This window comes from Neovison vison, chromosome 5 (assembly GCF_020171115.1).
Source record: "Neovison vison isolate M4711 chromosome 5, ASM_NN_V1, whole genome shotgun sequence".
Taxonomy (NCBI): domain Eukaryota; kingdom Metazoa; phylum Chordata; class Mammalia; order Carnivora; family Mustelidae; genus Neogale; species Neogale vison.
This window is the reverse complement of record NC_058095.1, coordinates 24,825,260-24,842,255: the sequence shown is the minus strand read 5'-3', so window position 1 is coordinate 24,842,255 and position 16,996 is coordinate 24,825,260. Positions and strand designations below refer to the sequence as shown.

The following is a 16,996-nucleotide window of genomic DNA, read 5'->3' as shown; positions in this document are numbered from 1 at the left end:
GCAATATAAATCTGGCCTGTTTTAAATCAAATAGCTCTGTGTGGAATAAATAGACTGCAAATCCGCCAGACTTCTTCGTCATTAGTATGTTAACCTATAATTTACCAAACACACACATACACGCACACACACAAAGGCGTGAGCACCTTCTGAGATTAAAGTTCCAGGTCTTTCTTTGGGGGTCAGTTTTGAGACTTAAAGTGTCCCAAACGTGTGTGTGACTAAGGAAAAGAATAGCTGAATCATGTCTAAAAGCGAATCCTCCAAATTAAAGATCTGTAATAAAAAATGAAACAATTGGGCTTTCCATCAGCCTTTTAACCTCAACAGCTCCTCTCTCCAAACCAATCCTATATACTTCCCTCCTCTTCGCCCCCACCAAACTGGGAAATAAAGCCGAAGGCCGGACGTAGCTTGGCCCGAGCTCCACTTGATTCTGAAGCCCATCGGGGCCCGCAATCCACGGGTCCCAACGGGTCCCCGCTGTTGGCCGGGAGAAGCGGGGACAGCTCTGTTTGTGGGCAAAAGCAGGACGGGGAGGTGAACAGAGCCGGAATTCATGAGGTCCCTGAACCGTCAGACGCGGGTGTAGGAAAAAGGAACCCAAGGTTACAGACGCGAGCAGAACGCGAGAAGGCGCACCTCCTGCGCAAACTCGATCGCCCGCCACTCGGTACCGCCAAACCGCATCGCACACCAGCCCGCTAAGCGGAAGGCTGCGCTGCTTAGGGCCCGGCCCAGGCCGGCGCATGCGCCGCAGCCCTCTCCGCTCCCGGCCCCCCCCTCCCCTCTCTCATCCCCGCGGGTTTGGGGCGGCGGCGGCGGCGGCGGCGGCAGCGGCGGCGCGGTGACGTCAGGGCGTTGGGGCAGCTCCTGTGACAGACGGAGCTGGAGCGGCGGGGCGGCGGCGGAGTCCGGCTACTGAGATAGCGAGTGAGCTAGCGAACGAGCAGCGATCCCGGAGCCCAAGGAGCGAGAAAGAGAAGGAGGAGAGCTCGGGCGCGAGCGAGAGAAACCGCGAGCGTCAAGCTTGGGCTCGAGCCCCGGAACGGCTGAGGAGCCCGCCCGCTCCCCTCCCCTCCCCCTTCCCGGGACCGGGCCCAGCGCGCCATCCTCCCCCTCCCTCCTTCCCTCCCTCCCTCCTTCCTCCCTTCCCTCTCCCTCTCCCCCTCCCCCGCCGGTGGATGGGAGTGAAGGACGGAAGAGGCCCTGCGGAGGCGGCGGTGCAGCGCTCCGGTAAGGCGGCGAGGGTCTGCGCCCTCCCCTCTGTCTTCTCCACAGCGCTCGGGCGGCTGCGGGCCGGGCCGGGCGGCCTGACGAGGTGGCTGCGCCGGTCCCCTCCCTCCCATTCTCCCCTCCCCCTGCCGCCGCCGCCTCCTCCTTCTTCTTCTCTCCTCGCTCTCAAAATGGCGGCCGCGACGGCCGTTGAGTGAGAGACACGGGAGGAGGGGGGACAGGCCGGGGAGGGCGCTGCCCTTGCTCCCCTCCTTCCCCGGCCCGGGTTTGGGGGTGCCGGAGTCGCCGCGACTCCACCCGCGGCCCTCCCCGGGAAGAGATCGCCCTCTTCCCTCAGTGACTTAGCAAGAAAAGTATTCTTGGGTAGGAAGGGCGTGGAGAGCAGGTCGCTCTCTGATCTTGGGGAAAGGGTTTGGCCCTCTTCTCCCTGGCCGCGGAAGGCGAGCTCCGCAGTCCCCACCCCACCCGGAGTTGGCGGCTCGGGGACTGCGCTCAGCTCCGCGCGGCCTCGGCACCCACAGGCCTTCAGGCGTTCCGTCCCCCACCTGTCCTTAGGATGGGGTTGATCTGAGGAGGATGGCCCGGCCCTTCCGTGGTCCCTCTGTGCGGTGGTCCAGGCTCTACACCCCCTCCAGAGGAGCGGCCGACCCACCGAACCATCCGCATCATCCACCCACCGAATCTGGCAGGTTTTTCTTTTCTGCCACTGGCTCCTGAGACGGGAGTTGCCTTTTGACGTTGTAAGACAGCTTCGAGGCCCTCAGCCATTCCCCTTCATCTTATCTCCCCACTCCTTTAGGAAACGCAGTGCCTTCTTTAGTCTCCCAGGTGAAAAAAATAGAAAATGTCTTTGAGCTGCTGGACAAATTTTAACTCTCTCTCTCTCTAAGCAGTAGAGAAGTGGAGTAGGTTTTCAGTATTATAGATAAGAGAGCAAGCAAGGTGCCTTGGGTTTATTTGTTTTTCTGCCTTTCTTCAGTGACTTAGCAAGAAACTCCCCGGGAGGAGGGCAGGAAATTTTCTTTTGGGGTTGGGGTTTGGGTCCAAATTACATCAACCCTTTGGATAAGAATTTGTGCTTTTGAAGAGAAGAACCAGATTTGTGGTTTCATTCTCAGTGGGCGATGTCATGCCAAGGTCCCCCCCCTTCCTTAAAGGCAATCGGGAGAGAATAAAGATAACACTGTTATCCCGACCTCTATTTCAGCACGTAGTCCTCGAGATTCATAACGTTTTAAAGGCTAAACAAAAAATATATGCCATTTTTGGTAATTCTGTTTTTATTGGGAAGTGGGTTGTTTTGTGTGAATTTCATCTTGAGACTAGGGCGGAGGAGAGAGCTTGGGCCTTTCATACCAGTAATGTCATCTCTCCTCTTTTGCCACAGTAGTATTTGCTTTAAAAAAAATTTTTTTTTGTTTTGTGTTGTTTGTTTGTTTGTTTCTGCAGCAGGGCTTGATTGCTTTAAGGTTTCTTAATCAGGAAAATTTCCTGCCTGGATATGTCGGCAGTGATATAATATTGAATTTATAAAAAGCTTTTACTTAAAAAATTCTGATTTGCTTCTAAGACATCAGCTAGCTTTTAATCTCTCATGGGTGTCTTTCAAGACACAGTTTTGCAAAATAACTGGCAATTGCAAATTGCAGTTTTTATTAAAGCATAAGTGTAATCTGTCTTTAGGGTGATTTATTCTTTCATGTCTTATTATAAATGATCATTGTTTGGATTGTTCAGAAGGGGAGGATCTCTTAAAACAAATTTGAATCTGTTATTTTAAAATTTGTTTTATAATTCAGAGAAAGAAACCCAATTTTTTATGAGATATTTCTGTATGTATTGATTTTGATAGAGATAACCCTATTTTGGTACCTATCCCCTCCCCTTTTAAAAATGGGCTAATATTTGTGGATGCTGTGAACAGCCATTGAGCTGAGGAGACTGGGTGGAGTAAGAGAGCAGAAGCTGTGAAATGCTAGATTGCCCTTTCATAGCATTTTTCTTCTGCTTATGTTTTGTAAGGTTATCTGATACTAATTGGTGCTACAACAAAGGCATTTCTCTGTAGTAAATTTTAAAATCTGATGCTTTTAGTTTCCACCATTTTTGCAAGGTGGGTATTGAATGATGGGGGTAAAAAGCAATGTCCCTGCCCTAAAGCAGGGACACTTATTGTCTTTCTGTATTTGTGTATACATATACACATATATAGACAACCTGTGTTAATTTTTTTTTATTATTTTAGTCAAGTAAGTGTAAGTTAACGAATGCCAGAAATATTTGGCAAAAAATAGTAACTGAAAATATGGCAAAAATCTAAATGAGAATACTATAGTTGTTTTCTTTTACTTTAGTTTGGATTGAAACAGTAAATCTTATTTTTTAGTAATATCAAAGATGAGTAAAAAAGGATAAGATAATTTGTGTTAAAGGCTATTTATAAAGGTTTTCTTCTTGTGTTGTTCCTTGAAAGGGACCTTTTGTAAGGTTCTACCATAGAGAGGGTAGGTCACTTGAGTGTCTTGCATCAAGCATTCATGTAAATAGATATCTTCAAAAGAATGTCAGATTCACGTGGTAAATGTGATTTTGATGAGATTTAAGCTGTCAGTGTATGATATATTTTCACACTTTGTTATTTTAATGTGATCAGAAGGTAGAAGGGTTCATATGTTGAGGAATGAGTGAGGTAGGGAATGGTAATTCACTACGTTATGTCACATATTTCCATCTTACTGTTTTAAGGTATAAAAGTGCAGTAAGAGTGGTGATTTTTTTTCAGTAGACTATTCATTGATCAGGAGCGTAAAATAATTTGGTTTAAGAGAGCTTTAGTTCCAAATATGTATATGTGGATGTTTCTGATACACATGACAGGATCTTTTGCTTAGTTTGGAGATCAGTTTTTGAAATTCTTCATAATCCTGTATTTATAATTTTTTTTTTTTTTTTTTACAGAGATCACAAGTAGGCAGAGAGAGAGATAGGAAGGGAAGCAGGCTCCCCGCTGTACAGAGAGCCTGATGCAGTATAGCACGATGCGGGGCGATCCCAGGACCCTGGGATCATGACCTGAGCCGAAGGCAGAGGCTTTAACCCACTGAGCCACCCAGGCACCCCTGTTTATAAAATTTTTAATGAGATTGGCATAGATTTCATTTTTTTAGTAGAATTATTTGGTATCCATTTTTCCAATTAAAATAATTTTAGTATATTGGAAATTTGGAGATGTTTCTGGAAGGAAAGAATCAGTATCATAACTTCTCTCTCTAGCTAGAACTTCCATGTTTCATTGTCTCTATTTTATTTTTTCAATGTAAATGTTTCTCTTTTATGTATTAAATAATATGAATGCCAATGTGTATTACACATATTTGCATATATACACCCTGTGGCTCGTATTTTAGGTACTCAAGAAAAAAATAGGACCTTACTTTTTGTTTTCATATGGCTCATCTTGCTCACAACTTAATCATCTTTATAAACAAGCCATAGAAACTATGGAAGTTGACAGTGTTAGTATATGGAGGTGTCTTTAAAAAACAAACTCAAAGGAAAATCTTAGGGCAACCAGAATGAATTTTCCAATTCTTTCCATTGAGTTCTACAGTAGTGAGTCACATACTCTTTTCCCAAAGGGACATAAGGCTCAGTTGGTTTTAAACTGAGCTGGCCATGTCTGCTGTGGTCCTAAAAGAGATTTTTTAATTTGCTTCAAAGTCTCTGTTTTGAAAATACTTCATTGTGACAGGTAACCTGTTTTCATGTATGTTGGAAAGAGAGAAATAGTTAAAAGTGAAGTGGAAATTCTTTGTCACTGTTCTTAAGTCTTCTACAGTAGGACTGTAATTGTTCTGTTTTTACTTAAAATGTTGCTCTATTTAAAATTAAACTAATGGCGCCTGGGTGGCTCAGTGGGTTGGAGCCTCTGCCTTCGGCTCGGGTCGTGATCCCGGAGTCCTGGGATCGAGCCCCGTGTCGGACTCTTGCTCGGCAGGGAGCCTGCTTCCACCTCTCTCTCTGCCTGCCTCTGCCTACTTGTGATCTCTCTCTCTCTGTCAGATAAATAAATAAGATATTAAAAAAAAATTAAACTAATGGAATGCAATGAGTTCTGAAAAGATAAAGGAAAAAAAAGGTGAAAACCTGTTCTCTTGAAGATGTTTAGCTGTAGAGTGAATTCTAGTTGCTAAAGGCCAAGTGTTTTGAGAAATCTGTACTTATTGAAAAAAGATGCTTTAATATGAGCCTAATAATCAACTACTTAAATTAAGGCTTTTTGGATTGTTCTAGCTTTGTTGCTAGTTTGGCATGACATTTTCAGGTAGTTATTTAAATAGAATCTTGGTTTGTGTGTCTGAACTACTATTGTGTAATTTTTAACCTTGCCATGGCAGTTAGATTTAATTGGTATTTGTGAAATGCTATACTCAGTGGATGCAGACATCATAAGTGCTTATTATTTTTATTTATTGTTTTCTCTTTAAAAGATGGTGGCTTTTGATTGTTACATTCGTAGGTAGGATTGGTCTGTGCATTAAGGATACTTCTGGAAAGATATCCTCTAAAGTTACTGTCATTTAACATTGTCATAAACATTTCCATGGAACGTTGTAAATACATTGAACTTGTTATTCATTTTCATTTGTTCTGCTACCATTTGGGGCAGATTGGTATTTTTATGGGTGACAAAACTAAAATTTAGAGACTGTCTTTCCCTGAGGTCATACGTTGGGGTAGCAGCTAGATTGAAGTAAGTCTAGGCATTAAACCACTTAGATATTGCCTTGCATGATTCCTCATTCTTTTGACAAAACGGGCCCTTTTTATGACTATTCTTGTGTTTGTGAATTTCTTTTCTAAAATGGTGAAAATCGGGGCGCCTGGGTGGCTCAGTGGGTTAAAGCCTCTGCCTTTGGCTCAGGTCGTGATCCCAGGGTCTTGGGATGGAGCCCTGCGTCGGGCTCTCTGCTCAGCAGGGAGCCTGCTTCCCTCTTTCTCTCTGTCTGCCTCTCTGCCTACTTGTGATCTCTGTCTGTCAAATAAATAAAATCTTAAAAAAAAAATGGTGAAAATCCATGAGCATTTATTGCCTGCATCATTTAAATTGGCATTTATTAACATACAGTCCTGTATTGTTAGCTGTTTTGCTTGAATAAGGCATTAGGCATTTGAATAGGGACTCCCAGAGAGTTCCTAATACTGCTTTACAGTAGTATTAATAACTAAATAAATACTTGTTGCATACATACTGGTAGTATTAATAAGCAATTGTTAATAGATTAATATTGAATATTAATATTTAAGTAAATCTCATAAGTAGTATTGGTGAGTAAATAAATACTTGTTGTAATAGATTGAATCCAGGGTTATGTGAAAGAAAATGTGCTATGCTATAGTTTTTTGTAATAGCTGACTTCTAGTGATCTTTCAGGAATTGAGGTGAAGGGGGAATAAGTGTTCTTACTTACTTTAAAGAGATTTTATGTTGGGGGTGCCTAGGTGGCTCAGTGGGTTAAAGCCTCTGCTTTTGGCTCAGGTCGTGATCGAGCCCTACATCGGGCTCTCTGCTCCACAGGGAGCCTGCTTCCCTGCACCCCTCCCTACTCTCTCTCTGCCTGCCTTTCAGCCTACTTGTGAGCTCTGTCAAATAAACAAATAAAATCTTAAAAAAAAAAGAGAGATTTTATGTTGTTTGAGGGAATAGGGTCACACTGCTGACATACTTGCATCAGGGCCACAAAATTCTCATCCATAAGAAGTGAATTAATCCACCTGAATGCATTACATTTGCATCTTGTAACTATTTGTTTTATTTTTCATTGTGATTATCTGTTCTTGAACTCTTAATGTGTTGTCAAGAATTATTGACATTTAACTAAGGCTGTTAACAAATTTTCAGAGAGGGGCCCTTGGGTGGCTCAGTGGGTTAAGCCTCTGTCCTCAGCTCAGGTCATGATCTCAGGATCTGAGATTGAGTGCATTGGGCTCTCTGCTCAGCGGGGAGCCTGCTCCCCCCGCCCCCCGCCCCCCTCCGGCCGCCTGTTGCTCTGCCTACTTGTGATTTCTCTCTCTCTCCCTGTCAAATAAATAAATAAAAATTTTAAAAAAGATTTTATTTATTTATTTGACATATAGAGATCACAAGTAGGCAGAGAGACAGAGAGAGAGGAGGAAGCAGGCTCCCTGCTGAGCAGATATCCTGATGTGGGGCTCAATCCCAGGACCCTGGGATTATGACCTGAACCAAAGGTAGAGGCTTTAACCCACTGAGCCACCCAGGCGCCCCTAAATAAATAAATTTTTTTAAAAAACTTTAAAAATTTTCAGAGAGACTGTCTTTTGGTAACAGTGAAGTTAAGAATCTGGGAAATTTTCAAGGTCTTCAATTTTTAAAGGCATACAGAATTTCATGTTTATTAAGATTTTGCATATTGATTAATCTACTTTATGTCTTTGGCAAAGATAGAAAGATATGTTTTGTGATATTAGTGCTCTGTATGCTTAAGGCATATTTTATTCATCTTTTTGTATTTGTTTTTATTTTATCAAAAATATCCTGACTGCAGGAGCCTGGCTGGCTCAGTTATAAGAGTGTGTGAATCTTGATTTTGGTGTCATGAGTTTGAGCCCCACATTGGGTTGTAGAGATTACTTAAATAAATAAATAAAATAAAAATTTGAAGAAAAAATACACTGACTGCCAAAGAAGGGAAAGTGAAGATGAGTCAGTTTTATTGATTATTTGGTTTTTTTTGTTGCTAATTTTTATTTTTTAAGCAGGGGAGTTACACATTCAGCATTATCACAGAAAACAAATAAAGCTATTGACTAAAACCATATATGACTACTTTAGTAGTCCTAATTCCACAAATTGCCCACTATGTTCTTTGAGCAGAAGCTTCAGCTTCCTTATCTGTAAATGGATAATGTTGGTGGTATCTAATGCAGAGAATAATGGCTACTACTGAATGATGAATGTCCTGTAAATCCTTTAGTAAATGATTTCTTTTTGTAAAAGATTTTATTTATTTATTTGACAGACAGAGATATCAAGTAGGCAGAGAGGCAGGCAGAGAGAGAGGAGGAAGCAGGCTCCCTGCTGAACAGAGAGACTGATGCGGGGCTCGGGGCTCCATCCCAGGACCCTGGGATCATGACCTGAACCGAAGGCAGAGGCTTTAACCCACTGAGTCACCCAGGCGCGCCCCATTAAAGATTTTTTTAAGGAGAATTTAACGTACAGTTTAATCAAATAGTCATTACTATATTAACATAGTGGTTTTTTAAAAAAGATTTTATTGATTTGAGAAAGAGAGAGAGAGCTTGCACGCACATTGTGCCCCCCCCATGGAGTGGGGGGGAGGGGCAGAGGGACAAGCAGACTCCCAGCTGAGCAGGGAGCTGGATGCGAGGTTGATCCCAGGGCCCTGAAATCATGACCTGAGCCAAATCATGCTTAACCAACTGAGCCATCCAGGTGCCCCTTAATAGAGTAGCTTTTTAAATTTTTAAGTGTATTTCTTTCTTTTTTTTTTTTTTTTTGTAAGATTTATTTATTTTAGAGAGAGAGGGGGGTGTGTGTGGGGCGGGGGGTGGGGAGGGACGGAGTGAGAAGAGAGAATCCCAAGCAGACTCCCACTGAGCAGAGAGCCTGATGCCAGGGTTGATCCCAGGACCCTGAGATCATGATCTGAGCCCAAAAGACACTTAACTGACTGAGCCCACCCTAGGTACCCCTTAAGTGTATTTGTTAAGAATTAGTATTAAGGGGGTACCTGCTTGGCAGGGAAACCTGCTTCTCCCTCTCCCACTTCCCCTGCTTGTATCCCCTCTATTGCTGTGTCATTGTCAAATTAATAAATAAAATCTTAAAAAAAAAAAAGAAAAGTATTAGGAATCCTCCCCGTGGGTCCCCCCCACAATCCATTATGTGTATCTGAAACCAGTGATCTCTTCAGAGGTTTTTTTTGTTTTTTAAAAGACTTTCTTCCTTCCTTTCTTTCTTTCTTACTTTCTTTCTTTAGAGAGGCATGTGCAGAGGGAGAGGGAAAGAGAATCTGAAGCTGACGCCACACGGAGTTGGGAGCCTGATGCAGGCAGTCTTGATTTCACTACCCTGAGATCATGACCTGAGCCAAAATCAAGAGTTCCACGCTCAACTGAGCCACCCAGGCACCCCCCGAATTTTCTTTTTTTTTTTTTTTAAAGATTTTATTTATTTATTTGACAGGCAGAGAAATCACAAGTAGGCAGAGAAGCAGGCAGAGAGAGAAGAGAAAAGAGAGAGAAGCAGGCAGAGAGAGAAGAGGCTTCCCGCTGCGGGGCTCGATCCCAGCACCCTGGGATCATGACCTGAGCTGAAGGCAGAGGCTTTAACCCACTGAGCCACTTAGGCGCCCCTCGAATTTTCTTAATAGGCAAAGATGTAAATCAGTGCCAAATGGAATAATTCATTGTTTTAATATAAAAGTATGTTGCAAATAAGAATTTTTAAAAATAATTTTATTTATTTGAGAGAGAAAGAGTAAGAGAGAGAGCATGAGAGGGGAGAAGGTCAGAGGGAGAGCTCCCCGTGGAGCTGGGAGCCCGATGTGAGACTTGATCCTGGGACTCCAGGATCATGACCTGAACTGAAGGCAGTTGCCCAACCAACTGAGCCACCCAGGTGCCCCACAAATAAGCATTTTATTTAAACTGTAATGTATGGTTTACATTTTTATTTTAACAATCAGAACATTTTTATACTTTTAAATATTACTAATTTAAATAATTCCACATTTTCCTTTTTTAAAATAAATTATTTATTAGTTTTTATTTTGGAATCGTTTCAATTTACAGACACGTTGTAAAGATAGTTCGGAGTACATACACCCTGAACCCAATTTTTCCCATTGTTAACATCTTATATTTTTGAGTTAACATTCGTCTGTCTTGGTATTTACTGTTAGCTATACTCCAGACATTATCTGTATTTGACAATTTCTTGTTGGTTCCTTGTTTTTTATTACCCTGACAGTCTTTTTTTTTTTTTTTCCTTTTTAGATTTTATTTATTAGAGAGAGACACAGCGAGAGAAGGAACACAAGCAGGGGAAGTGGGAGAGGGAGAAGCAGTATTCCCACTGAGCAGGGAGCCCGATGTGGGGCTTGATCCCAGGACCCTGGGAACATGATCTGAGCTGAAGGCAGAGGCTTAACGACTGAGCCACCCAGGCTCCCTACCCTGAGAGTCTTGAGTAGTACTCATCAGGTATCCAGTAAAATGTCTCCCAAACTGGGTTTGTGTGGTGTTTTTTTCAGTAGACTGGGGTGAAGGGTTTTGGGAAGAAATATCGCAGAGGTGAAGTGTACTTCTCATCCTGTCATCTAGGGCTATATGATACACACAAAATATCATGGGTGGTGTTAACCTTCATCATGTAGTTTACATAGTATGTTCCAGTTTTCTCTATACCCTAAGGTTACTGTTTTTCTTTCCCCTACTTTATCCTTTGGAAGCTAGTCAAGTTCAGTGTTTGGGGTGGGGGGCAGTGTTTACACATGTTAATTGGAGTTTTTCTGTAAAACAGATTCATCTCTCCCCCATTTATTAAAACAATTTACATTTTTGACTATCAGAAAAATTTTGTTTAGGATATTTAAGATCCTTATGTTGGGACTATAATTTGGAAACCAAAGATCAAGGAAAGCTTTTGAAGAAATGTATTTAAGTGAATTATATATCCCTTTAGAAATTATTCTAAGAGTAAAGTTCAGTGTTGGGATTTTAGGGAAGAGCTTTCCATTTCCCCATTTTGGGGCTTGTTTAGAGGGAGACTGTTGTGATCTGAGAAGCAAAGCAAATAGGATATCTTAGTCATTGATTCTTTACTAGTATTTGAATATACCAAATAAGTTTTAAATAGTACAGCAGAAAACAAAACATTTTGACTGATTAAACTCTTTCAAAACAGAACTGGTAGATCTATGTCTTGAAAGATTTATTTTACATTAAGGAGAATTTATAATTTGAGAGTAGGATTATTTTTGAGAATTGCAGTTATTACAGTTCTTTTTATATCTTGCCCTTCCATTGTAACACTTGTAAGAGATTTGCGTTAGGTTTCTACTTAAAAACAAAAAACAAAAAGCTCCTGGGGTGTCTGGGTGGCTCAGGCTCTTGATCTCAGTTCAGGTCTTGATGTCAGGGTTTGAGTTCAAGCCATGCAAAAAATAAAAATTAAAAATAAAAATTTAAAAAACATTCAACACCACTACATGTATTTCCCTTCTAAATATTCATCAGTTTTTTGTTTTGTTTTGTTTTGTTTTTAGGGGTGCCTGGGTGGCTCAGTCAGTTAAGTGTCTTTGACTCAATTTTGGCCCCAGGTCATGATCTCAGGGTTGTGGGATGGAGCCCTGCAATGGATGGGCTCCATGCTCAGTGGCAGTCTACTTGGGATTCTTTTTCTCCCTCTCCCTTTGCACTCTCACTTTTTCTCTCTAAAAACAAATCTTTTTTTTTTTTTTAAGATTTTATTTATTTATTTGACAGAGACAGAGATCACAAGCAGGCAGAGAGGCAGGCAGAGAGAGAGGAGGAAGCAGGCTCCCTGCTGAGCAGAGAGCCCGATGTGGGGCTTGATCCCAGGACCCCGGGATCATGACCTGAGCCGAAGGCAGAGGCTTTAACCCACTGAGCCACCCAGGCGCCCCAAAACAAATCTTTTAAAAAAATAAATTTTCATTAAAGTTTCCAGCAAACATTTTTTAACAACTTTATATCCCAAGTACAGAGTATACAGACATGATTGTCATGTCTGCCCTTGAAGGTATGCTACCTTTGCATAACTTAATATGCAAAGGTCGCATAACACTGCTGTAATCAAAGTATGTACTTCATGTGATGAGGGCCCATACTGTTCAAAGAAGTCTTCACAAAGGTGCTGAACATTTTAAAAGAAATCCTTTTCTATTGTTTGGGGTTCCAGGCAGAGAAAATGATTAGTTCCCAGTCTCATGAATACACCTTGTTCGGTGAGGAAAGTTCCAAGTAGTTCAATGTAGCTGGGGTCATGAGTTGGTATGGAGGAGTTGATCTGGTCTGATGACCTTGATCTGGCCTTTAAAGCAGGGCGTTAATGGACTATCCTCATCAGATGTAGGTTTTCATCTGTTAAAAATTTAAATTTCCAGTCTCCATCATAGACTTCAAGAGTTGAAGGAGGACCAAGGTTAGGGAAGGTTTTTTGGTTATTGTTGTTGTGTGTGTGTGGGTTTTTTTTTTGTTTTGTTTTGTTTGTGCGTGTGTTTTTTTTTTTTTTTAAAGACTTTATTTATTTATTTGACAGAGAGAAATCACAAGTAGGTGGAGAGGCAGGCAGAGAGAGAGAGGGAAGCAGGCCCCCTGCTGAGCAGAGAGCCCGATGCGGGACTCGATCCCAGGACCCTGAGATCATGACCTGAGCCGAAGGCAGCGGCTTAACCCACTGAGCCACCCAGGTGCCCCTGTGCATGTTTTTTTTAAGATTTTATTTATTTTTTGAGAGAAAGAGTGCATGAGAGTGGAGAAGGTCAGAGGGAGAAGCAGACTCCTGGTGGAGCTGGCAGCCTGATGATGGGACTCGATCCTGGGACTCCAGGATCATGACCTGAGCTGCAGGCAGTTGCTTAACCAACTGAGCCGCCCAGGCACCGTGTTTGTGTGTGTTTTAACTGGATAACCAGTTAGGTGTTCTGGAGACTTGAGACCTGAAACATTTGGTGTTTTTGTATTTCATATGTCTGCCAGTGTAATTAAAATAGGAAATTTTTGTTTTTTATTGTTCACTAATCTTATGAAGCATTAAAAAATTGATTCTGTCATTGGGATGTATTCAGTGCAGTCTTTTGTAGGAACCAGGCTGAAGTACTAGAAGGTGCTCCAAACTGGGAACAGCAGAAGTAGAATCATAAAGGTTACAAAGTGGGGAGAAGGGAAGACTTGACACTACATTACATGATGCTCAGTGTTACTGGAGTGTGAGCAAAGTGGAACTTGATTAGAAATGAGACTTGAAACGTGGGCAGGGACCACCAGATACTCATCAAAGGCCATATGATCTATTTTAGAGCAGGTAGACTTTAGGAAGTAGGGAGGCAGCTTGGTTGAGTGATTAAGAGTCCCAACTGTGGGGGCGCCTGGGTGGCTCAGTGGGTTAAGCCGCTGCCTTCGGCTCAGGTCATGATCTCAGGGTCCTGGGATCGAGTCCCGCGTCGGGCTCTCTGCTCAGCAGGGAGTCTGCTTCCCCCTCTCTCTGCCTGCCTCTCTGCCTGCTTGTGATCTGTCTCTGTCAAATAAATAAATAAAATCTTAAAAAAAAAATAAATTTTTGGGGCGCCTGGGTGGCTCAGTGGGTTAAGCCGCTGCCTTCGGCTCAGGTCATGATCTCAGGGTCCTGGGATCGAGTCCCGCATCGGGCTCTTTGCTCGGCAGGGAGCCTGCATCCCTCTCTCTCTCTGCCTGCCTCTCCATCTGCTTGTGATTTCTCTCTGTCAAATAAATTAAAAAAAAAAAAAAAAAAAAAAGAGTCCCAACTGTGGAGCCCAGGTGCTGGGTTCAGCTTTTAGCTCTGCTGCTTACATAACTGTGTTATCTGTATTTTACACACATGTGCACACTATAAAGACTAGTTACTTAAGTTCCTATAAGCCGTTGTGAGGAGTAAATGAACACTTGTAAAACACCTAAAGCAGGGACTAGCATATAGTAAGTGTTATATAAATAATTAAGTAAATAAAAAATAGGGAGCGGATAAAGGTTTTTCTTTTTTTTAAAGATTTTTATTTATTTATTTGACAGGCAGAGGTTACAAGTAGGCAGAGAGGCAGGCAGAGAGAGAGGAGGAAGCAGACTCCCTGCTGAGCGGAGAGCCCGATGGGGGCTCGATCCCCTGACTCTGGGATCATGACCCGAGCCAAAGGCAGAGGCCTTAACCCACTGAGCCACCCAGGCGCCCCGAAGGTTTTGTTAAGGAGAATAGTGATATGGTCCAGATTGTATCTTAAATAGGTGGCTCTGCAAGCTGTATAGAGGATAAATGTTAACAGGCCAAGAATGCATTTTGGCAGACCCGTTGAAATTAGTCCAAGTGAGAAATGATGGTGGTAAGGATAGACAAAAGGAGAATAATCAAACAAATGTTAAGGAGGTAAACTTTGTAAATCAAAATAATTGGTTATAAAGGAATAAAGAGTCAAGGTTGACTCCCACATAAAGTTTTATTTCTACTCTTTCTAAAGCAATACTTTTTAAAGTATTTTGGATTTTAGATATTCTCTGTGCTAGTGGTATTTGAAGCTTTGGGGGTATATTGTGATGCTTCCATAAAAATGAAAACTAATGACCTAAGATACTTTTAAATTTCTCTAAAATAATAGGCTGTTGTTTTATTTCTAGTTAGAGAGAAATTTCTCTTTAAGGTTATACCGTTAGGCAGAATACTCTTATTTAGGTCAATTCTAAAGAGCCAGAAAGCTTGAATAATAATTTTGTTATGTGTTTTTTATGTTATATCTTCATGTTGAGATTTGTGATTATAAAGATAATAACTAGCACCATCGTGTAATATTTTAAAAATTTTGAAGTGACGATTCAGTCATTAAAAACATTAAAATTTGTTAATTCTGTTATGTACAATTGTTTATGAAAATATGGCCATAAACTTTAATAGCCAGAATATTTAATCACTTGCTCATTTTTTAGGCAAATCTCAGCTCCCTGTTTCCCTCGCTATTTCTAGATTTGTTAGATTGGCAAAGGGCTATTATTAAATTATTATTATTATTTTTATTATTCCAGTATTGTTAACATGCAGTGTTATATTAGTTTCAAGTGTAAGGATTTGTCAGATTTTATGAAATTTTTTTTCTTGTTTTACCATTCAAATTGTTTTATAAAAGGGGGGCGGACCTGACTGAAAATAGAACTTTTGGATTTGAATTTTCTCTGGATTCTTAGTGATATAAATAAATGGATAGGAAATTCAGTGTCCTTACATAGTTTGTGGGGTTTTTTTTTTCCTTCCTTATGTAGTATTTAAAATCTGGGTCCTGGATTATAGTGGTGTACATTGTGTATGATATCTGTCACCTAGGCTATTGCAGGGCCACCAGATCTCTGGCCACTAAAGACAGTTGAGAAGGATGTTACTTAAACAGACTCTTAAATGAATAATTGGAGTGGACTTGGGGGAAGGTTATTTTAAGTAGAGAGAACAGCAACATACACAGCTACAAAAGCATGAAAAACTATTAATGTGTATGCTAGAAAGTAGTTCAGCAGAGGGGATTTGTAGGGTATGTATGGCTGTGAGACTGTAAAGGTACATATGAGCCAGACTGATAGACTTTGTAAATTATGGTGTGTGTGTGTCTCTCTCTCTCTCTCTCTCTCTATATATATATATGGTAGGCAATTTGGAAGTCAACAAACAGTTCCAAACAAAGATGAGCATTATGATCAGATGTGTATGTTAGATAGTTTAAATGGGAGGCAGAGAGGGATATAGATTGGAGTTTAAAGGTTGGGAGACTTTCAGAGAAGAATGATGAGTGCTTGAAATAAGATCATAACAACAAAGGTTGCTGATGAGAGAAAGTTTTAGGAGGTAGACCTGTGAATGAGTAGTGTGATGGGGAGAGGGAACTATTAGAAGACATCTCAGATTTGTAGCTTAGGTGTCTGGGTAAAATTGTGAAACTGGGTGTTAGCCATAGGAGAGAGTAAGAGGAATTATGTCAGATATTACATAAAGCAGCCAGATTAATTTTCCTGAACCACAGTTCTGAAGTCACTTTGTCAAAAATCAGCTTTTTACTGTCTTTTTTTTTTTTTTTAATTAAAGATTTTATTTATTTATTTGACAGAGAAAGAGATCACAAGTAGGCAGACAGGCAGGCAGAGAGAGAGGGGGAAGCAGACTCCCTGCTGAGCAGAGAGCCTTATGTGGGGGTTCGATCCCAGGACCCTGGGATCATGACCTGAGCCGAAGGCAGAGGCTTTAACCCACTGAGCCACCCAGGCGCCCCGCTTTTTACTGACTTTAATGAGCAATACACAAAAATGCAAATGGTACATTGCTGGAAACATGCTATTTAATAGATGCCAGCTTAATTCTAATTAGGCACTCAAGGACTTTTCTTGTGTCCTGGCTTGTCTTTTCATCCTTTTTCTTACTTCCTGCCATGTATCTGTAATTCAGCTTTATGAAGATACTTCCTGGGGACGCCTGGGTGGCGCAGTTGGTTGGACGACTGCCTTCGGCTCAGGGCGTGATCCTGGAGTCCCGGGATCGAGTCCCACGTCAGGCTCCCAGCTCCATGGGGAGTCTGCTTCGCTCTCTGACCTTCTCCTCGCTCATGCTCTCTCTCGCTGTCTCTCTCAAATAAATAAATAAAATCTTTAAAAAAAAAAAAAAAAAGATACTTCCTGTTCCTTAAGGTGTTTCCACTGTACCACTCCCTTCTCTTTTCCTCTGTGTGTACCCTGACCTGTGAGTCTTTAGAATCTGCATACCAGATTTTCCTTTTCCAGGCAACTTTCCTAATTTTTTTCACCTGAAAGAGATTTTCTTCTCCATTCAGTTCATAATCTTATGGTATCTGTTACTTTTTCTCTGTTTTAGCTTACATCAGATTTTATGTTATGTATCAAATGAGTTAATGCATTTGAAGAGCCTAGAACAGTACCTGGCACTCACTAAACATTCAGTAAATGTGTGTCATTGTAATTATGATGA

At 41.6% G+C, this 16,996-nt stretch overlaps 1 protein-coding gene across 1 annotated transcript in view; it reads left to right on the top strand.

The window, feature by feature from the left end:
• The first annotated feature begins 889 nt into the window (after window positions 1-889).
• Window positions 890-16,996, top strand: part of PAFAH1B1 (platelet activating factor acetylhydrolase 1b regulatory subunit 1) — a 103,398-nt gene continuing 87,291 nt past the window's right edge. The window contains exon 1 of the mRNA XM_044248144.1: window positions 890-1,236. The gene's annotated coding sequence lies outside the window, so the exon portion shown is untranslated. The remainder of the gene's footprint in view (window positions 1,237-16,996) is intronic.